The sequence below is a fragment of the Lissotriton vulgaris genome, chromosome 3_1 (genome assembly GCF_964263255.1).
Source record: "Lissotriton vulgaris chromosome 3_1, aLisVul1.2, whole genome shotgun sequence".
Lineage (NCBI taxonomy): Eukaryota > Metazoa > Chordata > Amphibia > Caudata > Salamandridae > Lissotriton > Lissotriton vulgaris.
Window position 1 is genome coordinate 743871355 of NC_141689.1, and position 26598 is coordinate 743897952.

Here is a 26598-nt window from a genome sequence, read left to right on the forward strand (position 1 = left end):
AAAATCACAAAAATACCCTTACCTTCACTGTCCAGTCAACCATCTCTCTAATATTTGAGAGATGATGCCGGTGAAACAACAATGTTTTTGATAGATCTTTAATTGACCTTTAAGGGTTACAAAGTGTCTTCCCTCAAGGTTTTACAACCACATAATGAGAAAAATGCACTCCGTTTCTCTACCCTCTCTATCATATGAGTCTAAAATAATCTCTCTAACTCTGTGGTAACATCTCCCCTCAAAGTTAGAAACATGCAACTAACCTTGTGAACTATCAGCATCACCTTTCATTATTCTGCATGTAAACCCCATAAAATTCTGCAACTTCTTGAAACATCTAAAGGATCATTACAACTTCTACTTTTTCCAAGTATTAGAGGATGATGCCATCATCCTCTAATACTTGGATCACAACTTCAATTGTACTGATTTCAGCAAGTGGATGAAGTCCACACTTTTCTGAAGAGCAACTGTATTAAATGTAATTTCAAAATCTTCTCATAGTATTAATGTAAAAGTAGCTTAATATTGCACTAGTAGGTGATCTGATTCACCTATCATTGTAGCATTTTCCTTTTGAAAAATAAAACCAATGTCCTTCATTTCATTAGGTAAGACACTGAAGCATGTTTAAATGTTCCCATTCCACATCTTTTGAAGAATTCTTATATGAATGTACACTCTTTAGAAGTAGCATGATGGTGTGACCTGTCACACCTTAAACAAATCCACACATCTCAGATTCATTCTATTTAAGACTCAAACTTAATGTGCCAGAAAAGACATTAGGGGCAAGCTTAGGGTCTGCTACACAAGCTCCTTCATTGTTGTGAAACATGTGCTTTTTCATGCTAGAATATTATTCAATTTTGTCAAACATTCCAAGTTGGATTCACTCCCTTTCCTAATCATAGCTCACTTAAGGACAATCTGTTTTCAACCAGATTTTAACATGCATGCTGTAGTGTTTCGAATGTAACAAGAGTTATCTCCTTATGTGTTCATCATTATTTATATATTGCATGAAATAAGGTTAAAAACAATAATTTGTCAGTTTTTAATTTGGTTGTCTGAGGCAAAATGAAAACTTCTCAATATCGAAATTGTCTTGTGAGTTTAGTCAAGTTTATGTTGTAATATATTGTTTTACATTATTCAACATGTCACATGTCATTCCTCTCTGGTGTGTTGCTACACGTGGATCTATACATCCAACATTTATCCACAACCATTGCGAAGTCATCATTGCAGAACAGTCTAACTCATGAGAATCTAAGGAGCTTATTAGCAGATTATAATCCGGGTTAGGAGACACCATGTTGCAGAGACACAAATCCAGAGCCCATTCAAAACCGCAATCCAGGCAATGGAATACAGGCTGCACGCATGTGAGATACGAGAATCGGAAAGATAATCCATACACCACACTTAATGTAGCCAGCAGGAGCGCTGCATAGTAATCAAGCATCCGGATAGGAAGCTGGAGCAGCCGGGGCATTTTTTCGTGGCGCAAAAATTGTGCAGCCCTCAACAGCAATATACCAGCAGCCAAGACGAGTATTAATGGTAATCCGCCAAAGAGGCTGGAAAAGATAGAATGAAAAAATGCCGGTATCACACCAAATATAGTTTGGAATGTAGTCACAAGGCCAGAACATACAATTTTAAGAAAGTGTGCCAAGCCTGTGCTCGAGGGGGCATTAGAGATTGTGTGAATCAAACCCCCAAAATGCAGGGAGAGATCAGTATTTAAAAGGGCATGTACCCCGGTGCGAGTGTTTGCTACGTGAAGGACTGATGTTTCATGTGAAGATGTAAAGGCGACTTCTTTTTGAGACAAAAGAGTCCTTATTTGACTCATCTTGTTGAACTCTGCTTTCAAGGTCTGAAAGGAAGGCAATATGGATACATTGAGCTTCCCATGTGGAGGAGGAAACAGCACATTTTTGCAGCAGGTTATACGGTATCCCTGCTAGCATACCACAGCAGTTTTCATTATTTAAAAGCAAATAACGACAGTTTTTTAGCAATATGAAAGTCAGGGTTATTGCCGGGACAGGATTTCCTTTTGAAATGCATGCTAAATTTGGGGCGTCTGAATTACAGGAGCTGTGCAATTGGATATTCCTGCAAACTCATGAGTGATCAGGTGTGGAAGTTCAATCTTCACCTTTCATCAAACTTCTTTACCCTCCCTCAGGCACCTATAGGTAAATGGCAGAGACCAAGCTTCACGGACATAAGCACTACATAAAGGTTCAAACCTGCCTATGGCATAGTACTTCATACATGAATATAATTTAAATAGCGGAAAAGGCGATTTTATTAAACCATGAATGAGCCATACAGCTGAATTAGATTCGGCAACAGAAAAGGGCAACGGTTCTAACTTTTCATTATGAAAAAGTGAATAGGTTGCATCCTTCATCAACATGAATTGTTGCTTTACAGTCAAATTAAGTGGTAAAAATAAAGAAGAAGTATTCATGTAGTCCCAAGGAACTTCACCAGCTTTCAACGTTTGTAATGGACAAGCAAATTGCATATTGGAACGTAACTGATTTTGACCATTATTCAAAAGAGACACTTCATCCTGGACGATATCCACAACAGAAGAAACAATATTGTCCAGTGTGTAAATTCAGGAAGAAAGGTGTTAATGCTCTTATCAACAACTGCAAGCACTTTTTCTAAATGTTCTTGGTCTATTTCACGCAATCTAGAAGCTGCTTCTATTTGAGACAGTTTCCAAACTTCATTGTAAACTTCATATACCCATCGTTTCACTCTGCCTCCCACAGGACCCTTAACAAAGTCATTCAGATCAACATCTTCACTTAATTTAGATAGATGGACTGATGCCAAGGTGGAATGTGTGAGCCAGTTCTGACATAGATTGACTACCGAATAGGTAGTAACAGAATGATCACTTTAAAAACAGGGATCTACTCTCACCTGTGAATAGTCAGGGGTCAGACCTAGAAAACGATGTTGGCATAAATCAGAACTTTTTTGCCAGAATAACCAACCCCGGGAATCGGTAACTGGAAATGTTAAAAGACAAATTCAGCAACAGATACTGTAATTCACTAAGGGACAAATCTGTATGATTGTACCATGTCTGGTATTCTCCTAAATCAGGAAGAGAGGGAGCATTTAATATTTTAGAGATAACCAATCCAAAGCAGGTTGTCTGTGACACAATCAAATTCAAAAACAACATATGGTTCAGGATGAGACATGCATGATGCAAAGCTTCAGTGCCTTGTACTTGCCAGCTTTTAGAACCCCAAACAGATTTAAGATCGATAGTATCTTTCCACAGTTCATAGCCCCCAACATCTACTTGGTCAAGAAAGGAAGAGGACTTGCCAGCCATCTTAAAATAAAATGCGTCAGGATGATATTGATTAAAATCAGTAAAATATGTAAACTTTTTCAAAAGAGTATTTGAGCTGCCTTTAATGGGAGCTGGACAATGTTCCCATTGTGTATAATTAACCCCTTGCGTACTGCCGTCGGGCGTTTGCCGACGGCAGCACTACCTCCCTAGTGCTGCTGTCGGCCAACAGCCGACGGATCTCTGCCCACTCTTTAGAATGCCCGCACCGTGGCAAAAAAAATGCTGCGGTTAAGGGGTTAACCACATTTCGAAATGTGTTTGCTTTGTGCAGAAAATGGTTGCCATACTGTTGGTAACAAAATAAAACAGCATCATTTTCTGCATCTAAATACAAATCTTCAGCATCAAAAGCAGCATAACAATTCAAATCAGAAAACATAGCCTCATTGGCCTGGACATCCCAATCATCAGAGTGTATTTTGTTGTTAAACCACATCCCCCATTGAAAAACGTAGTACATTGGGATCATTAATAACCTCTGTGGGACCATGGATTTGAAATCTTACAGAATACCATGCAATCCCATCTAAAATGGGCCAATCAGCTATATTAACAAAAGTCTGGTCCCTCTTCATGGTGTGAGATGAGGAGTGGGATGCCAAAGTTCCATCAATTAATCAAATTGAAGTACTTTCTGTAACATAGTGTCCATTCACAAAACAGAAAAAATACACCAAAAATCCAATCGATATGAACAAAAAAATTGAAAAAAGCACTAGCCAAATGTAAGTCCAAGGGGTATCAAAAAGTGTTTCTTAAACCAAACAGCAAAAATCTAAATTTTCGATGGTGGCCTTGATGCAACAGAGTCAGTGCCAAATGAAAAGAGGGAATAGTTAACTGCAGATGTTTGCAAATCAGGCATCAACAAGTCTGTCGGGTAGGTATACTCTGTCTCATTAAGGGGATCTCCAGCCGGTGTATTCAATAGAGGATCAGTAACTATAGGCATCTCGATGGCCATGTCAGGCCTGGTGGAACTCGCAGGAGCCAAAACAGAATTTCTCAGCATCGATGGACAAGAGACCGCTGGAGTCATACTAAGAAGAATCGGCCACTCGCTGTAATTTGACATGGGCAATGGAGATGTACCTGTTTTCCTTGCGACCAGGAACTGGTGGTAAAATGACTGTTCTTGTTCCCTGCACGCCAAGCACAGGAACTGGTGCACGATATGAGGGGGCCAAACTCCTTCTTGTTCTCCACCTTCCCTCAGATCAGATCAACAACTCGGGGTAGCCAACCAACTACCGGAATCTGATGAGCAGCATCAGATGTTGAAGACAAATGTTCCTTTGCAAGACTGTCTCTGGTCTTTTGTAGGTCCTGTAACACAGTACAATGTTCATCTACGTCAAAGGATGCGGCAGATGCCGCCATGTCTAGACCCTCAAGATTCGTAAGAAACATTTTGATGCCAAAGAGTATTTCCTATGGGAGCCACCCACCCAGAGACCTTCTAGAGAGATTATTAAGTGCACTTTGCACACTATAGAAATGGGCTAGCCAGTTCCGGCCTGTACCTAAAACCTTAGCTGTCAAGGATTGGTTTAAGTCACGGTTCATTCGCTCCACAACACTATTGCCCTCCGGCCTGTATGGAGATGAAAATTTGACTTGGACCCCCAATGAACCCATGGCATCCTTATACGCCTTGAAGGCAAACACTGGACCCTGGTCTGAGTGAAAGGTACCACATGCAAAAATTCCCACAAAGACACGCAAATCCCTGATGACAGTGCAGGCATCAGTACTCCTTTGTGGCAACACCCAAACTATGGGGCCGATTAGGATGGCGGACGGAAACGTGCTCCGTCCGCCGTGGAAGGTGTCAAGATACTCCGGACCTGGCCGCGGAAAAACCGCATTAGCAATTAGGATCAAATGTGACCGAAACGCCGACCGCGGCGGACGGAGCACAACAATCCCCGTCCGCGGCGGTCGAAGTACACCTGATTCCGCAGCATGCGGACGGAACCTACAAAACACCGACCGCCGCGTACGCACATGACCAGGAGAACAACAACCTCCCCCGCGATACCTGCGTACTTTCCGTGTCCGCAATTAGGATAACTCCGCAAGTACCCCGGTAGCCACCGCGATCCACGTCCGCGGCGGTAGCAATGCAATGAGAAACGGGGCACCACAGCGGAAGTCCAACATCCCTACAGTCAATCCAATGGCATACATACCGACAGAATCCATCACCAAACACAGCAAAATGGACGACAACCCACCTGACACATCTAAACCAAACACAAGACACAATTACCCACCCCCAAGAACTGCATAGACCACACCTGACAACACACCCACCTATCACCTGACTGCCAATCAACATTCACACAGGGCCAACACACAGACTATAAATTGACTCCCACCCACTCCCGAAATCCTCTGCATCCCAGCATAGCTGACAGCAGGAGACAATACTTGACTTGACTTGACTAACAGCAAACTATTTGATTCAGACACATAACCCACACCCAAACACACCCTGCACACAAACACCCACCACACCACACCCAAACAGCACACACCAGCACCTCCGCACTCCACACAAACACACCCCCCGAGCACCATGGCACCCAAAAAGAATCCTAAATTCTCCGACACCGAGCTCAGGGTAATGGTGGAAGAGATCCTTCGTGTGGAACCCCACATCTTCGGGTCCCTCGTGCAGCAGACGAGCATAGCTCGGAAGAACAGCCTGTGGGACCGTATCGTGACCAGGGTCAATGCCTCCGGGAGCGTTCCGAGAACCAAGGCTGACATCCAGAGGCGGTGGCACGACCTGAAGACCCGGGTGAAGTCTATTAGAGCCAGGAACTTCCTCTGGGCCAACCACACCGGCGGTGGAACCCCCCCGGAGCCCCTACCATACACCGAGTGGGAGGAGAGGGTGCTGACCATCCTGCACCCTGACACCCTCGATGGACTTCCTGATGGAGAAGAGGCTGGTAAGTACCAACCAACCACCACAAACACAACAACACGGTGTGGGCCACACAACTCTGAAGACACATCCCACATACCCCAGCCTTGCATGCAGTCCACATACTCACCAACCTCTAAAGCACTCCTACAGGCCCCCATGTCCATAGAGAGGGAGGTGGTGGTGGGTGGGGTGTGTGAGGGGTCACTAGTCCGACTTCCAACAGGCCCCCATGTCCATAGAGAGGGTGGTTGTGGGGTGTGTGAGGGGTCGGAACTACAACTTCCAACAGGTCCCCATGTCCATAGAGAGGGTGGTGGTGGTGTGTGGGGTGTGTGAGGGGTCGGAACTACAACTTCCAACAGGCCCCCATGTCCATAGAGAGGGTGGTGGTGGTGGGTGGGGTGTGTGAGGGGTCACTAGTCCGACTTCCAACAGGCCCCAATGTCCATAGAGAGGGTGGTGGTGGTGTGTGGGGTGTGTGAGGGGTCACTAGTCCGACTTCCAACAGGCCCCCATGTCCATAGAGAGGGTGGTGGTGGTGGGTGGGGTGTGTGAGGGGTCACTAGTCCGACTTCCAACAGGCCCCCATGTCCATAGAGAGGGTGGTGGTGGTGTGTGGGGTGTGTGAGGGGTCGGAACTACAACTTCCAACAGGCCCCCATGTCCATAGAGAGGGTGGTGGTGGTGTGTGGGGTGTGTGAGGGGTCGGAACTACAACTTCCAACAGGCCCCCATGTCCATAGAGAGGGTGGTGGTGGTGTGTGGGGTGTGTGAGGGGTCGGAACTACAACTTCCAACAGGCCCCCATGTCCATAGAGAGGGTGGTGGTGGTGTGTGGGGTGTGTGAGGGGTCGGAACTACAACTTCCAACAGGCCCCCATGTCCATAGAGAGGGTGGTGGTGGTGGGTGGGGTGTGTGAGGGGTCACTAGTCCGACTTCCAACAGGCCCCCATGTCCATAGAGAGGGTGGTGGTGGTGGGTGGGGTGTGTGCCAATGCCGACTGAATGTCAACCATAAATACATGTACACGTATAGGCAACATTACTCATCATCACATTATTCTTTTGCAGGGGATCCTAATCTGACTGCCGCCATTGACACCAGGCCTCCAGCATCCCCAAACTCCGAGCACTCATGGGACGATTGTGCAGCCACCTCCGGGGCAGAGGATGGTGCCGGATCAAGCAGCCAGCCAGGGACCTCTGCCACGCAGGTCACACCTGCAACTACAACGACAACGGGCACTGGCATCACAACAACACCGGCGACTCGGACCTGCACAGCTGCCTCCAGCACCACCTCCACCACCACCACTACTACCACCACTTCTGCCCCTGCCGCCCTGCCCAACCCCGCCGCCAACGCTGGGGCAGCGCCATCCCAGCCACGCAGGGAGACAGTCAGGCAACCCACCACTGCAAGGGCAGATCCTGCAGGCAGGAGCAGGGCGGAAAGAAGGGCTGATGACACAACACTGAATGCTGTGCAACAGTGCCATGAAGCACTAGTCCGGGTGGAGGCGGGCTATGCACGTAGCCAGGAACATGCAGACCGGGCCCACCAGGACTTTGTGGACAACACCGCCATGTTGGGGGCCATCGAGAGGCGGCTTGGCCAACTGGTCGACATTTTCAGCGCCAGGGCATCCGCCAACACCAGCCCCCCCCCCCTCAAACAACGGCACCGGCCACAACACCGCCACCGCCGACTGCGCCCCTGGCGGCGGATGTGGTACCGGATCAGCCTGCGCCCCTAGCTGACCCCGTCCCGGCACAAAGACGGAGGGGCCGTCCGAGGCAGGAAGTGGGCGAGAGCAGTGTTGGAGCACATGGCACACGCTCCAAGAGGAGCCGACAGTGACTCATTGGAGTACCTGAGCCTCCGATCCAACCTGGAAAGTATCCGGTCCCACCTGCCACAGGCCTGCTGCAGTAGGCACACACCACCCTATGTGGTGTCTGCACGCCCATCTCATCTTCCATTACCTTGGACTCTCACTCCCCCACCCCTTCACTCCTTTGTAAATATGCACCTACACCTATGCACAATCTGTAAATAAATACCACTTACTCACTCAATGATGTGTTGCCTCCATGTTTATTCACATGATTGCATCAGAAACAGGCGTAACCAGGTTCAGGGATCCAACAGGTACAGAATCATGCTGCAACGGAGTGACCTAGGGAAACATAGAACCCGCAAACAGACGTTAGTAAACAGCATCACACTCATCCCAACTCACTGCAGTGCAACTTACAACAAACCACACACATCACTACACGAATGGCTGACACTACACACATCATGGAGAAGTGCATGTACTCATAAATGAAGACACACACACACATGCATACATCACATAACAAAACACATAGATGATCCCCAACACAATGACACCAGAGCAGCAAACCTACACAGGGCATACACAAGCAGCACAAGAGGGGCACACTCACAGTCAAGGGAAGTAGCGTTCAATGAGCTGGCACCTCTGGTCCACACCTTCCTCCTCACCACTATCCTCATCAGTCGACATGGGTGGGTCGGGAGGGCGAGGAACTTGCTGTTCATCTGGGTCCAAGATCAGTGCAATGTTATTTCGCACAGCCAGGTTGTGGAGCATGCAGCAGGCCATCACAATCATGCATACTTTGCCAGGTGCGTAAGGCAGGGCCCCTCCAGTCTTATCTAGGCACCGAAACCTAGACTTAAGCAGGCCAAATGTTCGTTCCACCACTCGACGTGTCCTACCATGGGCATCGTTGTATCGCATTTCTCCTGCTGTGGTGGGATTGCGAATTGGACTCAGAAGCCAAGGCCTGTTTGGGTAAGCTGAGTCGCCTGTGTATGTGGGAATTAGAGAGAGAGAGAGACATCAGTACCTGAACATGTGGCCACACCAAGCCACCCAGATATCACTCCAGTCACCACAGCATACTCACCAACAAGCCAGGCTTGTGCCGGACGCAGATTTGCCATCAGTCGTGGGACTATGCTGCTCCGCATGATGTGGGCGTCATGTGCAGAGCCAGGAAATCTTGCACACACATGTGAGATAATGTTGTCGGCCAGGCACACCACCTGCACGTTAAGGGAGTGGAAGTGCTTCCGATTCCGAAACACCTGCTCACGTGCCCGTGGCGGAATGATCGCAATATGCGTGCCATCAATTGAACCCACAACGTGTGGAATGCGACCCAGTGCATAAAAGTCTGCCTTGACCGCTGCCAACTCTGCCGCCTGTGGAAAATGTATGTACTCATGCTTGTACAGCATCATGGCTGTCAGTACATCCTTGAGTACCGTGCTGAACATGGCCTGTGACATTCCCCCGGCATGTCCTATAGTGTACTGGAATGTGCCTGTTGCAAAAAAATGGAGTGCCGCCATCACCTTTTGGGTGGGTGAAATTGAGCCTGGATAAGTTCTCCGCGGCTGCAGGTGAGGAGACAACTTGTTCACAAGCTCCAGCAATCGACGTCGATCAAGCCTGAATTTCCGGATCACCTCCTCGTCCACCATGTCCTCCAGCACAGTATATGGGCGATGGACATTTTGAGCCCTCCTGTGTGGGAGTAAATGGAATGGAAGTCAATTCACATACAACGCATGTCTGTGCAACTCACTCACATGTCACCGCACTCTATCCAACATGTAATAGGCAGTGTACGATTTGCTTATGTGTGACACCTCTGATTGTCACAACAACATGGATTGACGTAGCAATGTGCACCCACCAGCTACATGATGTGTTGCAACATGTCCAATGCACTCTGTTGCACCTCAACATCACTGCCAACAAGGCATGTGACATGACCCAAAAGTGACGGTCATTAGTGGCACACCGATGGGCATGGTATGGAAAACATGGGATAGAGCATGAAGTGTGGAGTCACGCAATCACGCACACAACCCTCATCATGCAGCTGCAGACAATTAAACATAGTGCATCGTGCATCGTCAGCTGACATGCACTCATTGACGCCGCCATGGCGGTGCACTGCTTCCGCTGTTGACGTCTGGCCATACGCGGCCCGCGTTCAACATTCCAATTGTCTGCACGTGCTAGAGACCGGGACGGATGCATCATTTGCAACAAAGTTGTAAGAGTGGCGCCACCATGGCGGGGCACGTATTCGGCGGGGGAGGTGGAGGCCAATACAGCCATAAGCTGATGTCCATGCACATGCCAGTTCATGACCCCCTTACAGTGACATTGCATCAGCCAGCCTACACCGGCCGGCCCAGCTCTACCCACTACCGCCGTGCCAGGCCCAGCCCATGACCGCCGTTGCGACTACCGCCGCTTCAGGGCCCCTCCACTACCGCCGTGCCAGACCTAGCTCATGACCGCCGTTGCGGCCATGCCAACTACCGCTGCTTCAGGGCCCCTCCACTACCGCCGTGCCAGTCCTAGCCCATGACTGCCGTGCCAGGGCCGCCAGGGCACGGCGGTAGTGGAGGGGGCCTGAAGCGGCGGTAGTTGGCACGGCCGCAACGGCGGTCATGGGCTAGGTCTGGCACGGCGGTAGTGGAGGGGGCCTGAAGCGGCGGTAGTTGGCACAGCCGCAACGGCGGTCATGGGCTAGGTCTGGCACGGCGGTAGTGGAGGGGGCCTGAAGCGGCGGTAGTTGGCACGGCCGCAACGGCGGTCATGGGCTGGGCCTGGCATGGCGGTAGTGGGTAGAGATGGGCCGGCCGGTGTAGGCTGGCTGATGCAATGTCACTGTAAGGGGGGTCATGAAGAGGCATGTGCATGGACATCAGCTTATGGCTGTGTTGGCCTCCACCTCCCCCGCCGAATACGTGCCCCGCCATGGTGGCGCCACTGTTACAACTTTGTTGCAAATGATGCATCCGTCCCGGTCTCTAGCACGTGCAGTTGCCGGTGTGTGAGCGTGACGGTCTGTGCAAGTGCAGCCAATGGGAGGTGTGGACATGGGCCACGGTTGGCCAATTGCAAGTACCGTATGGTGTTCACCGCAACACCAGGGCCAATCATTGGCCCAATTCCAAACACGCTCTCACGGCGGACCAATGGCTGGCGCCGTATGCCACTGACATGGCCACTGGGCCCTATATATGTGTGATGTGCAAAAGCAAACTTTCTACGATGACCACCGACTGTTGCCTGTGACCATCACCATCACCTCCACCTGCTGCTGCGGAGCTGACCACCGACTGCTGCCTGTGACCATCACCTCCACCTGCTGCTGCGGAGCTGACCACCGACTGCTGCCTGTGACCATCACCTCCACCTGCTGCTGCGGAGCTGACCACCGACTGCTGCCTGTGACCATCACCTCCACCTGCTGCTGCGGAGCTGACCACCGACTGCTGCCTGTGACCATCACCTCCACCTGCTGCTGCGGAGCTGACCACCGACTGCCGCTCTAGTGCCATACTCCGTGACCTTGCCATGTCGGGAGTCAAAGAGGTCCGGTCTCATCCCTTCACCGCCGCGGAGCTGGATGTCCTGGTGGACGCTGTGCTACGCAACTACGGACGCCTGTACGGCGCACCCGGACAGGCGGTAAGTGTCGTGGGGGATGAGTTGTGGTGCATGAGGTGTGATATGGCACCTGGTCTCTGGGAAACTTGGCGGTGTGATGTGTGAACAACTAAAGAATCGATATGTGCATGGCTGCTGAGAGTAATGTGTTGCTCCTATCTGTATGACTGGCCAACTGTCCCCTGACTTCCACCCTTTTGTCTCCCATCATGGTAGGTAAAGCTGCACCTTCGCAAGGACGTGTGGAGGAGCATTGCACATGAAGTACGAGCAGCGGGGGTGTCCAATAGACGACATACACACTGCCACAAACGCTGGGACGACATTTCCAGACTGAGCAAGAATGTAGCGGAAGTGACACTAGGGCTGATTCCACGGACGGCACGTCTGGCCCGACGCTCAATGACCCCTCTCATGCACCGTTTCATAGCTGTGACGCATCCTGACCTGTCCGAGCGGTTGCGTGTGGATGAACAGCAACGTGGCGGTAAGCTTACTGTCAGTGTATGTTGCTTGTGAGTGCAATGCATGTATGGTTGCCCACACACATTAGGGTCTTCCGTCTATCGTGAGTCTATTTCCAATGGCATGTTGGTGACATTGCCACAGTTAACTTTTCACTTGCACATGCGGAATGTTGAGACGCCACCTGCTAAGCTGTTCAGTTGTCATGCACATGCTGTAGTGCTCCGTCACCCCTTGGCAACACTTGTGTGCTGATGTAGTTCCTCATGCCCAGTGTGCATGCTGTACATGTATTACGGCCAACGCCACAGAATTCCTGTGAGGATGACTGCTTGGGGTGGGCTGTGTGCAGGTTGGGGGATCGATGGAGAGTGTCATCAGTGGCTTTAGGGATTCCGCAGCAGTACTGTACGTGTGTGTGCCCATTACTTACACCCATTTCCTGTGCTTTTCAGCTTTGGCAGAGGGCACTCAGCCACAGACGGCGGAGATTACAGAAGGCAATGCATCCGGATCAGACGTCGCGCACACGCAGACTGACACCGAAGGGGCCAGCGGCGGAGAGGGGGACAGGACCGTCCCGGAGGACTCGCATGTGGAGACAACATCGTCATCATCTTCCGACAGTGTTGGTGAGTCAGCACTGTTGTCACAGACTGGGAGTGGGCAACCAACACCTTCGGTCGGGACACAGCACACAGGGCCCACCCTGCCGGCAACTGCACCATGTACTGTTCGTGCACGCAGGAGTAGGGGGAGCAGAGTGGCGTTCGGTGTCGGCACCGCTGCCCCAGCCTCGGTGACCCAAAATTCACTTTGTGCAGAGGCTGTTGATCTGCTGCGACAGCTGTGTGTGGGCCAGACCAATATGATTAATGCATTCCAAGACCACGATAGGAAGTTGGGGCAGGTGGTGGCATTCATGGAAGGTATGCATGGTGATCTGGCTGGTGTACACAGGACACTGCAGTCATTGTCTAACAGTGTGTCGTCTGCCATTGCACAGTCGCATGGACTGGGTGGTACTTCTGTTCCACCATCTACAACTCTGGATGTGTCAGGGGGGAGTGAATTTTCTGATCTGGACTCTAATACAGGTTATTGCACTAGAAGCAGCGTCAGCCAGCACGTCAAGGCACGGAGGCCTCAGACCCCATCCCCTAGGTCAGGTAACTCTGTTCACAAGGACAACGTCAGATATAGTGGAGTACACACACGTGAGGCAAAAGAGGGGTTGGGTGTAATGGCTACACATGCTGCACAGCCATCCCACACACAAGGTACTACCAGGCCAAGACTCACTCCCGCTTCCATTGACACTACCCTGTACGAGGACAGTGAGAAGACGAATACATCTCTTGAGGGCTCGCATACTCCCAGTGCCAGGGACACTAGGAAGGAAGGTGCCACTCCCAAGGGCAGGGTAAGCAGGAAGGAAGTAGGCACTCCCAAGGGCAGGGAGACTACGAAGGAAGGTGCCACTCCCAAGGGCAGGGACAGCAGGAAGGATGTAGGCACTCCCAAGGGCAGGGAAAGCAGGAAGGATGTAGGCACTCCCAAGGGCAGGGAGACTACGAAGGAAGGTGCCACTCCCAAGGCCAGGGACAGCAGGAAGGATGTAGGCACTCCCAAGGGCAGGGAGACTACGAAGGAAGGTGCCACTCCCAAGGGCAGGGACAGCAGGAAGGATGTAGGCACTCCCAAGGGCAGGGAGACTACGAAGGAAGGTGCCACTCCCAAGGGCAGGGAAAGCAGGAAGGATGTAGGCACTCCCAAGGGCAGGGAGACTACGAAGGAAGGTGCCACTCCCAAGGGCAGGGAGACTACGAAGGAAGGAGCCACTCCCAAGGGCAGGGACAAGAATAGTCACAAGACAAACGCACCTAAGAGGAGCACGGACAGTCCCAGGGGCAGGGACACACACGGGCAGAAGGGGTGTCCTGCTGATATGTACACCACAGACGACAAGTCTGCTGCCTGGAAGAGGGCACCATCCAGGGAACAGGGCAAGTCCGCAGACTACAGTACTCCTACGGAAATGGAACATCCAAGGCCCAAGGACTCGCCCATGAACAGTGGCGCAGTCAGGGACAGGCATACATCACCCATAGTTGCTCTGAGACAGCTGTTTTCTGGCAAACGGAATACAGAAGACTCAGCAGTGGAGTTACCCCTTACCTCCACTCCCATCATGGCCCGTCAGGGATGGATGCAGGTGGACCCTGTCGTGGCATCCCCCATGACACATGTTGCAGAGGCCACAAGGCAGCCACACAGCAAACGACAAGCAGGCTCCAGCACGTCCCCAGAGACCATTCCCCCCCCCAGCACATGCACCTCCCATGGTGGGTGAAATTGCTTCTCAGTCCGGTCGACTTGTGAGTCCTGTCCTGTCCAGGGTGCAGGCACATGTCCAAAAGAAGCGTAGACACACAGCATTGACACATGCCCAATCCGATATCGGCCAATTGCAACTATCCCCCGCTCCCAGAGCCACCCTGCCTCCTGGACCATACAGCCCTGTGGCTCATCATTTCAGTGGTCACAGTGGCGCTGGTGCAGTTGACTCGCATGTGTCTGTTAGTGGCAGGGTATCAGTCGAGACATATCATGTATCAGGTGCTGCCAGTGTATCTTGGTCCATGGGCCATGTGTCAGTCACTCGGGCTGTGTCTATGTGTCACACTCCTGTATCAGGTGCTGGCAGTGTATCTGGGTCTGTGGCTCACGTGTCAGTCACTCGGGCTGTGTCGGTGTGTCACACTCCTGTATCAGGTGCTGGGAGTGTATCTGGGTCTATGGGCCATGTGTCAGTAACTCGGGCTGTGTCGGTGTGTCACACTCCTGTATCAGGTGCTGGCAGTGTATCTGGGTCTATGGGCCATGTGTCAGTCACTCGGGCTGTGTCGGTGTGTCACACTCCTGTATCAGGTGCTGGCAGTGTATCTGGGTCTGTGGCTCACGTGTCAGTCACTACATCTGTGGCTGTGTGTCACACTCCGGTTTCTGGTGCTGCCAGTGTGTCCGATGCGGGTACTTCACGCAATCCACCTGATAGTGTGCTGTAAGTTGCTGTACTGTGCCCTCTGATGTACCTGCTCTGGTGCCCACACTGCCCTGTTGCTATCCTCATACTGATGTACTGGCTCTGATGTACCTGCTCTGGTGTCCACACTGCCCTGTTGCTGTTCTGATACTGACGTTCTGCCTCTGATGTACCTGCTCAGGTGTCCACACTGCCCTGTTGCTATCCTCATACTGATGTACTGCATCTGATGTACCTGCTCTGGTGTCCACACTGCCCTGTTGCTGCCCTGTTGCTGTTCTGATACTGATGTACTGCATCTGATGTACCTGCTCTGGTGTCCACACTGCCCTGTTGCTGCCCTGTTGCTGTTCTGATACTGATGTACTGCCTCTGATGTACCTGCTCTGGTGTCCACACTGCCCTGTTGCTATCCTCATACTGATGTACTGCATCTGATGTACCTGCTCTGGTGTCCACACTGCCCTGTTGCTATCCTCATACTGATGTACTGCATCTGATGTACCTGCTCTGGTGTCCACACTGCCCTGTTGCTATCCTCATACTGATGTACTGCATCTGATGTACCTGCTCTGGTGTCCACACTGCCCTGTTGCTATCCTCATACTGATGTACTGCATCTGATGTACCTGCTCTGGTGCCCGCACTGCCCTGTTGCTGCCCTGTTGCTGTTCTGATACTGATGTACTGCATCTGATGTACCTGCTCTGGTGCCCACACTGCCCTGTTGCTGCCCTGTTGCTGTTCTGATACTGATGTACTGCATCTGATGTACCTGCTCTGGTGCCCACACTGCCCTGTTGCTGCCCTGTTGCTGTTCTGATACTGATGTACTGCATCTGATGTACCTGCTCTGGTGTCCACACTGCCCTGTTGCTATCCTCATACTGATGTACTGCCTCTGATGTACCTGCTCTGGTGTCCACACTGCCCTGTTGCTATCCTCATACTGATGTACTGCATCTGATGTACCTGCTCTGGTGTCCACACTGCCCTGTTGCTATCCTCATACTGATGTACTGGCTCTGATGTACCTGCTCTGGTGCCCACACTGCCCTGTTGCTGCCCTGTTGCTGTTCTGATACTGATGTACTGCATCTGATGTACCTGCTCTGGTGCCCACACTGCCCAGTTGCTGCCCTGTTGCTGTTCTGATACTGATGTACTGCATCTGATGTACCTGCTCTGGTGTCCACTATGGCCATGCTCCATCCTAGACTGTGACTTTGCTGCGAATCTGCGTAAATAAAATTGGGATTAATGTGTCGTGCTTTGTCAGAGTCATTCTTGCGTGTGTGATGCTGGTGTGGATTGGTATTTTCTTGGGGGCGGTGGGTTCTGCTCAGGACCCAAGTCCTGCAAAAAGAAGTGGGGTGACGCTGAAATCACGACAGGAAGTGACGACACAAAAGGTGGCTTCCACTCAGTTGCAGTTTATAGTTATCATGCTCCCTGTTAAATTAGTGGGGGGACGCCGTCCACCCGCGTGGTACCCCGACTTGAGCCCTGGTTCTGCTACGTGTCACTCTCCCCTACCTGGGTCACGGCCCTTGGAGGCGTTGCCGTACACAGGCATTTGTGCATTTTGGGACATGTCACTCCCCCCTCCCTACGTCACCGCCCTTGCCGGTACTCCTCTCCAGACAGCGAATGCTTAGGTGCCTACCTGCGTCGTCGTCGATGGTGGGCCAAGACGAGGACGTACTGGATCGCGTAGAGTATTGGGTAAGCCTGTAGTGCAGGGTCCATGTCGGCGTGCGGCTCGTGGTGGGTATGGTCGCTGTGGAGCATCCGCCGTGTTCAGGCAGGTTGTTTATCCGCCGCGCTTTTATGTGTGTTTTCCGCCATCTTGATTTTGGAGGACGGTCCTAGTCGTCAGTCCGTACGGCGGAGTCTCGGGTACGGTTACGTCCGCCGCGTAGTTGGGTGTGGTGGTGCGGCGGACCTTGTTCTACCGCCGCGGACGGATTTTGCCACGTATTTCGTATCCTGATTTGGCGGACGGAGTGTCCGCGACGGGCGCACGGAAAATAGGCCTGTTCCGCATACTCAGGGTCTGCGGAGGCACTTCCGTCCGCCATCCTAATGACCCCCTATGTGTGTGCACGAATCAACTGCAACTAAGATGCACTTGTACGCAGTATCAACGGAGAAAGGACCGCAGTGATCTAAATAAACACACCCAACCGGTTTATTAGATATGTACAACTGTGTCTGGGGCGAGCGCAGCAGTCGAAGGTTTAATCTCCTGGCATATGTCACAATGAAGGACATAATCACACATCTGTTTGTACAATCCACGCCACCAGTAACGCTGTTGTAAGAGAGATACAGTAGCTGACACGTCGGCTTGGGCCGAGGCCACACCCTTGTGAGCTGCTGTTATCAAGGCTTGCCTGTGGTCAGCGTTGGGAATCAACCTGTGACCAACGTCGTTAATTCTCACATAGGGAACTTTATCAGCACTTAAAAGATAAAAGTATTTAGAAGGGAAACCTCTAGGGTGATTACCTCCCTTCTCTGTTGCGGCAATAGCTGTCAAGATAGCAAAAATTCAGAGTTCCTTCTCCTGGATTCACTATTTATCAAATTTTTAATTAGTCAAGGGGTCTTCCCTAGAGGAGCAAGGGGGTTTGTAGTGTTACAGTAGTTACCAAATTTACACTTCAATGAAAATGGTGCCCACAAGTATCAGCAAAAACATGAAACAATAGTGTTGTTGTATAAAAATATTGATCAATTATTTATTTAAAAAACATAATGCAAACAATTTATAATAAGTCACAACATTTACAAAATTACAAATTTATTCTAGGTTTTTACAAACGCAAAAAACATTCATCATTTTAAAACAATTATTATTAAAACATTATACTGTCAATTATACAATGGTTTTTGTTAAAAATTACTGGGACATAGGAACGAAAAAGTGTCGACGCGGCGTTTCGGTGCCTCTTTATTTTGCACCTTCTTCAAGGACTCGTTCACGATTCAGTTATTCTACTCTGAAAACATACAGTGATACATAATGTTAGGCCCATATTTTCGTACATTTGCACATAGATATTTAATAACATTTCTAGACTTAGCTAATATTTGGTAACTATGAACATCAATACAAGCGCCCTGCGGTTTCTTGGCATTCATTTTGTTAACAGAACGCCAAGGATGGAATACATCCCTTGTGTTATGGGGGGTCTAATTGTTATTATTTAGACACCTAGTGTTCTACTCCTTACAGGTTCTCACTTTCAGGGTAGATATATCGCCTTGGTGGGTTCTTTGATTTTTTTAAATTTCAAACTGAACCCTTTAACTTACCCAGGTGCGAACATCCTGGTGATCTTTCTTGTATTTCAGATTGAACACGTTTCTTCTTGTGCTCGCTGTCTTTCCTTATCACTTATTTCTAAGGAAAATTGTATCGTAGGTCATGATCGATAACTGTGCTTGTTTTTTACTTTAACTGTTGTTTTTGCACTATAATGAACTTATTCCAAAAAATTTTTACCTTGTGCAAGTGTCTTTGGTTGAGCGTCACTTGTTTTGGTAAAGATTGGGGACACGCTTCAGTCCTGTTAAGAGGTTATGTTCTGGTTATACCACTGGTTATCTAGTGTATTTGCTCTAACATTCAACATCTTTTTGCAACTAAAACAGCATGTTACTGGCTGTCTAGAGTCTCTATTTAGTCTAAATTTAACGTGACATTTCTTACCGGTCCGCTTTACTCTTGGTCTTTTAAGAGTGATGGAGGACGCCTCTGGGAGCTACCTTCTGATAATTTCATCCACCATTAACTCTGTGAAATACATTTTGTTATATTTATTACTCTAATGTCCTAACTTCTGTCACTCAATTCTACTTTACAGGGGAAATTTATTACCTGTATGGTTAGAATGAATACATCTTAAGTTTATTTCTTTCTCCTTATAGCTTCTTCTTTGTGGGGCTTTTTTATCACATTAGCGGTCCACTCTATCAGGGAGAATCAGAAAATACTCACATTTAGTCAAGCATTGCCTTGCTATACTCTACTCTTAAGTTAACTTTAACTGTTATAAATTATTTTAGCTTAGTTCAACTCTTAGGGAGTGCCTAAGTATAGCCATGTTGTTGGTAGTCAGAGGGGTCCTTTCTCATTTGCTCACCTGTCAAGGATAGCTGAACTGCACGGCGTCCTCCACCTTCCTGGGCTCGTTTGGAATGAATGATTGCTGTTCTAAACCCTCATTTTTATACTACATCTTGTTGGGTAATTGCTTGCACCTGTGGTTAATCATTCCATCTGTTGCATTCGATGGATGTTTTTGGTTGGGCACACCGGTCGCCATCTTGTAGTGCCTTTTTTAATTAATATACTTGTTACTGTTCCTTGTGATTGTGGGTCTCTCTATTCTTTTAGGTATCTATGAATGGGTTTCTTCTTGTCTTATATCAATTCCGTGTATTTACGGCATTAGACCATTTAAAACGGAGCGCTCTTACGGACTTTTTTGAATTGTCTCTATTCGGTGTTAATTTTTATATAATACTCGCGTATTTTTGCTTTTTATAGTACCAGCGTATTTTTGTTTTTTTGTTGTACCAGTGCTCACTTTTTTACTCAAAACACCTCTAATGCGCTCACTTTATTCGCCGGTGCCAGGATGTACAACCGGGCTCGGTTTCTTTGTATGGTGATCTCGGTCACATAACGTGGCCGCCATCTTGTAATGTGCAATCTATTACCCTCATCATATCTCTTATTCCCTATGCTTTGAAGGAAAAAGTTGTTCTGGGTGTTTTTATTTTAGTCTTTTTGTTGGCATACTATTATCCCAGCTTCTCATTGTTTAACCCTTGCGTGGCCCTGTGCTTTTGGCATTTATTTAAAACTAATTTAGTTGGTGTGTTTTGCATGGAGTTTATTTCTGAGCCCTGTGTCTAAGGGAATTTCACGATGTTATTTAGCGGTTGCTTCTATTTTTGCTAGCCTTTTTTAAAGTTGGGGCGCTTTATCGTTGTGTTGCACTCTTCCATATTCAATGCCTTAAGTTTAGTTGTTTAAACTGTTGTTTATCTGGGTGCCATTTTGGATTGGGAAGGGGCTGCCTTTCACACTGGGTCGTGTGGAGATAGAGCCTGCTTGTTTATAATGTCAATTTTCATTACTGCCCATTCATAAATCTATAATTAAGTTCATTTGAAATTTGACAATTCGTCAATGTTGGCTAGAGTTATAACACTATTTCCTCAATATTAGTTTGTTGTTTGGAGCTATTTGCAAATTGTATGGTGTTTTTCAGTATTTTTCAAAATATTGTCCATAGGGATATGTTTGTCTTCCCTTGAGGTGTGCATTAATGTGCAGCCAGGGGTATTTTGGCTATTTTTTCTTCCTGTCTCGATGTCTGAAACATCTGCACGTTTATCCTACACTTTTTACTCCTGCAGATCTTTTACAAAATTCTCTCCCATTCTTCTCTATTGTTTAATCCCGTTTTGTAACTGTTGAATTTGGACATAAAAAACTGTTCCCTTAATTTACGTTTCCTGGTCATATCTCCCCCTCTTCTGTTTGTGGTTATTGCTTCTAAAACACACCACCTAAGGTCCTCCACTTTGTGGTTCTGTTCTAACCAGTGTGTCACTAGGGGGGCGGCCATTTTCTTTGTACGAATTGCTGATCTGTGTTCATTAATCCTTGATCTAATTTCCCGCTGTGTCTCGCCAATGTATATTTTGGCACAGGGACATTTGATCAGATATACAACGTTTTGCGTTTTACAGTTGAATAAAGATCTATAAGTATGGGTTGTTTTACCACATTTGATGCTTGTTCCTGATATTATTAGGGTGCAGTTTGTGCAATTTCCGCAGGCTACATTACCAGTAGGTTTCGAGCCGTCTATGGTTCTAATCATATTTCTATTGTTTCTGTTGGGGTATGTATGTACAAGGCAGTTTCTTACTGTCCTGTTTCTCCTGAAAGCAAATATGGGTTTTGGCATCGGTACTTCTCCTGCCTCATTAATTAATTTCCAATTACTGTTAATACAATTTTTTATTTTGTTGGATATACAGGAGAAATTGGATACAAAGACAATGGGTTTGGTTGTTTTATCTTGGTTTACTTTCTGTTCGAAAAGACTCTCCCGATTATAATATTTTGCCCGCTTGTAGGCCTTTTTTACCATTGATTTAGGGTATCCTCTCTCTAAAAATTTGTTGATCATATTGCCTGCGTGTTTATCATATTCATTTTTAGTGGTGCAATTTCGTCTTATTCTTAAAAATTGCCCAAAGGGTATGTTGTTCTTTTGGTTCGCAGGGTGGTAGCTATTAAAATGGAGCATAGTGTTGCGGTCAGATGGTTTAGTGTATAACTCCACTGCAAGGGTGCCTTCCACATTTTTTATCGTTATATCGAGAAAATTGCACATCTCATTACTGTATGCGGAGGTGAACCTTAAGTTCTCGTCCCCTAAGTTAAGCCAAGTGATGAACTCAGTTAAATATTCTTCACTGCCTTCCCAGATGAAAAATATATCGTCTATAAACCTAGACCATTGAGATATATTTTCGTAGAAGGGTGCTGATGTATTGAAGATGTGTTTTTGCTCAAAGTCTGCCACGTATAGGCATGCCAGGCTGGGGGCACAAGTAGCCCCCATACTGGTGCCCTTCGTTTGTTTATACATCGTTTCTTTGCATAAAAAAATATTATTTTTCAGGATCAGTTCTAGGCAGTCTATTATAAATATAGAGTGTTCTGATAGATCTTCCCCATCTTGAGCTAACATTTTTTTAATTACCTTGATTGTATCGTCTTGTGGAATGTTAGTATACAGTGCTTCTATGTCAAGCGTAACTAACCATTGTGTACCTGAGTTAAATTCAATGCCCTCCACTTTCTTTATCATCTCGGTGGTATCTTTTATGTATGCTGGTTGTTCAGTGACCATTGGTTGGATGAACTTATCCACATACTTGCTAAGGGGCTCTGTTAGTGAGTTCAGGCTCGAGACTATTGGCCGCATTGGGGGGTCATTGATGTCTTTATGGACTTTTGGTAGTCCATATATTGCTGGAATTGTGGGTGTCTCGTTATGGAGGAAGTTAAATTCCTCCTGGCTGATGATTCCGTCTTCCTTTGCTAACATAAGTAAATTTTTAATTCGTTTTCCTAAATCTTGCCATTCTAGTGTATTGGATTTGACATAATGTTTTGGGTTGTCAAGGAGAAGATTCATTCTTCTATCGTAATCTGATGTTTCCAGTACCACTATACTCCCGCCTTTATCTCCTGGCTTGATAGTGATTGTGCTGTCATTTTCCAGATTTTTGAGGGCTTCTTTTTCTTTTACTGAGATATTATATTGGGTCCAAATTTTGTGTTCAAATATCTCCTCTATATTTCTGCTAATAACTTTTTCAAATGTTTCCACATTTTTATTAACCATAGAGCTGGACGGCGTCCACATGGACTTGGGGCGTAGACCAGATTTATTCTCTGATGGTATTCTGTCCTTACCTTCAAAGTATTTATTAAGTCTAATTTTACGGATAAAATTCTGCACGTCCCTCTCAAGTGTAAATTTATCTGGTGGTCCTGCTATCGCAAAACCCAATCCCTTTTCTAAAATCTTTGTTTCTTCCCTATTTAGGATTCTCTTGGATAGGTTAATAATTGGTGCTCTGGTGTTTTTATTTAGTCCCAGGTTTTCTGGCTCCTGGTCTTCATATATGGACGTTGTTGGCCCTGGTTCATCTGGTGGTATCCTCTCCCCCTCCCCCGTCCCCGGGGGTTCGGGTTTGGATTTTGACTGCGGTTTCCCTTTCGTCTGTCTAAAAAATCTAGACTCTCTCTATTCTGTTTTTGTTGACCTTCTTTATTTTGTTCTGTATGGTCTGCCGGTGTGAGTTCATTCTCTGATTCGCTGCTGGTATATGACGTGTCAGAGAATGTTACTCCTTTTCTAGAATTTTGGCGTTTGTTAGTCTGCCAGTTGTTCTTACTCGGCCAGTCTTCTCTTGGTCTTTCAAAATAATCTTTCTGTAGATAGGGGTACACTAATTCAGGTTTGTATTGGTTGAGGTCTTTCCTAAACTTATTGCTTTTCTTATTAATTAGGTAATCTTTATAACTATCCAGGTCTTTTTGGATTTCCTCTAGTTTTAATTTTGCGTCTTCTACTGTGGTGTTATCTTTTAGTTTTCTCTCCATTTCGTCAAGCTCTACCTTTTCTATAATTAGCGTAGCTTGTGCTGTCTCTATAATCAATAAGAGCCAGTCCCTACTGCATCTGTTAGCTATGAATGTCCAGGTCTCTACAAACTTTTCATTTTTTACAAATAGGCTGGGCTCATTTCTCACCTGTAAACCTTTAGGTATCATTCCTTTCTTACAGTATTGAATGAGGAAGTCCGAATGTAATTCGGTCCTAATTGTCTTTTTCTTGAGATTCCAGAGTTCTTTCCATTGCTCTGTATCGGAGTTGGTTGTTGATATTGTGTTGGTATTTTTATCAGAGCTATTTACTAACTTATTAAATTGGTCTTCAGAGAAACTAAAGACTTTGAAAGTGTCCATTGTTAATTTAGGAACACCTGCGTGTCTTAATCACGCCTCCCACTCAGGGGAAAGAGAGAACAAAACTCCCCAGTTCAAGAACTGTGCATATAAACAAAATAGGTTGTCTGGGTGCTACCCTTTCTATCAGGAAAAGGATTGGGTCAACAATCGCAAAAATTCAGAGTTCCTTCTCCTGGATTCACTATTTATCAAATTTTTAATTAGTCAAGGGGTCTTCCCTAGAGGAGCAAGGGGGTTTGTAGTGTTACAGTAGTTACCAAATTTACACTTCAATGAAAATGGTGCCCACAAGTATCAGCAAAAACATGAAACAATAGTGTTGTTGTATAAAAATATTGATCAATTATTTATTTAAAAAACATAATGCAAACAATTTATAATAAGTCACAACATTTACAAAATTACAAATTTATTCTAGGTTTTTACAAACGCAAAAAACATTCATCATTTTAAAACAATTATTATTAAAACATTATACTGTCAATTATACAATGGTTTTTGTTAAAAATTACTGGGACATAGGAACGAAAAAGTGTCGACGCGGCGTTTCGGTGCCTCTTTATTTTGCACCTTCTTCAAGGACTCGTTCACGATTCAGTTATTCTACTCTGAAAACATACAGTGATACATAATGTTAGGCCCATATTTTCGTACATTTGCACATAGATATTTAATAACATTTCTAGACTTAGCTAATATTTGGTAACTATGAGCATCAATACAAGCGCCCTGCGGTTTCTTGGCATTCATTTTGTTAACAGAACACCAAGGATGGAATACATCCCTTGTGTTATGGGGGGTCTAATTGTTATTATTTAGACACCTAGTGTTCTACTCCTTACAGGTTCTCACTTTCAGGGTAGATATATCGCCTTGGTGGGTTCTTTGATTTTTTTAAATTTCAAACTGAACCCTTTAACTTACCCAGGTGCGAACATCCTGGTGATCTTTCTTGTATTTCAGATTGAACACGTTTCTTCTTGTGCTCGCTGTCTTTCCTTATCACTTATTTCTAAGGAAAATTGTATCGTAGGTCATGATCGATAACTGTGCTTGTTTTTTACTTTAACTGTTGTTTTTGCACTATAATGAACTTATTCCAAAAATTTTTTACCTTGTGCAAGTGTCTTTGGTTGAGCGTCACTTGTTTTGGTAAAGATTGGGGACACGCTTCAGTCCTGTTAAGAGGTTATGTTCTGGTTATACCACTGGTTATCTAGTGTATTTGCTCTAACATTCAACATCTTTTTGCAACTAAAACAGCATGTTACTGGCTGTCTAGAGTCTCTATTTAGTCTAAATTTAACGTGACATTTCTTACCGGTCCGCTTTACTCTTGGTCTTTTAAGAGTGATGGAGGACGCCTCTGGGAGCTACCTTCTGATAATTTCATCCACCATTAACTCTGTGAAATACATTTTGTTATATTTATTACTCTAATGTCCTAACTTCTGTCACTCAATTCTACTTTACAGGGGAAATTTATTACCTGTATGGTTAGAATGAATACATCTTAAGTTTATTTCTTTCTCCTTATAGCTTCTTCTTTGTGGGGCTTTTTTATCACATTAGCGGTCCACTCTATCAGGGAGAATCAGAAAATACTCACATTTAGTCAAGCATTGCCTTGCTATACTCTACTCTTAAGTTAACTTTAACTGTTATAAATTATTTTAGCTTAGTTCAACTCTTAGGGAGTGCCTAAGTATAGCCATGTTGTTGGTAGTCAGAGGGGTCCTTTCTCATTTGCTCACCTGTCAAGGATAGCTGAACTGCACGGCGTCCTCCACCTTCCTGGGCTCGTTTGGAATGAATGATTGCTGTTCTAAACCCTCATTTTTATACTACATCTTGTTGGGTAATTGCTTGCACCTGTGGTTAATCATTCCATCTGTTGCATTCGATGGATGTTTTTGGTTGGGCACACCGGTCGCCATCTTGTAGTGCCTTTTTTAATTAATATACTTGTTACTGTTCCTTGTGATTGTGGGTCTCTCTATTCTTTTAGGTATCTATGAATGGGTTTCTTCTTGTCTTATATCAATTCCGTGTATTTACGGCATTAGACCATTTAAAACGGAGCGCTCTTACGGACTTTTTTGAATTGTCTCTATTCGGTGTTAATTTTTATATAATACTCGCGTATTTTTGCTTTTTATAGTACCAGCGTATTTTTGTTTTTTTGTTGTACCAGTGCTCACTTTTTTACTCAAAACACCTCTAATGCGCTCACTTTATTCGCCGGTGCCAGGATGTACAACCGGGCTCGGTTTCTTTGTATGGTGATCTCGGTCACATAACGTGGCCGCCATCTTGTAATGTGCAATCTATTACCCTCATCATATCTCTTATTCCCTATGCTTTGAAGGAAAAAGTTGTTCTGGGTGTTTTTATTTTAGTCTTTTTGTTGGCATACTATTATCCCAGCTTCTCATTGTTTAACCCTTGCGTGGCCCTGTGCTTTTGGCATTTATTTAAAACTAATTTAGTTGGTGTGTTTTGCATGGAGTTTATTTCTGAGCCCTGTGTCTAAGGGAATTTCACGTACATACATACCCCAACAGAAACAATAGAAATATGATTAGAACCATAGACGGCTCGAAACCTACTGGTAATGTAGCCTGCGGAAATTGCACAAACTGCACCCTAATAATATC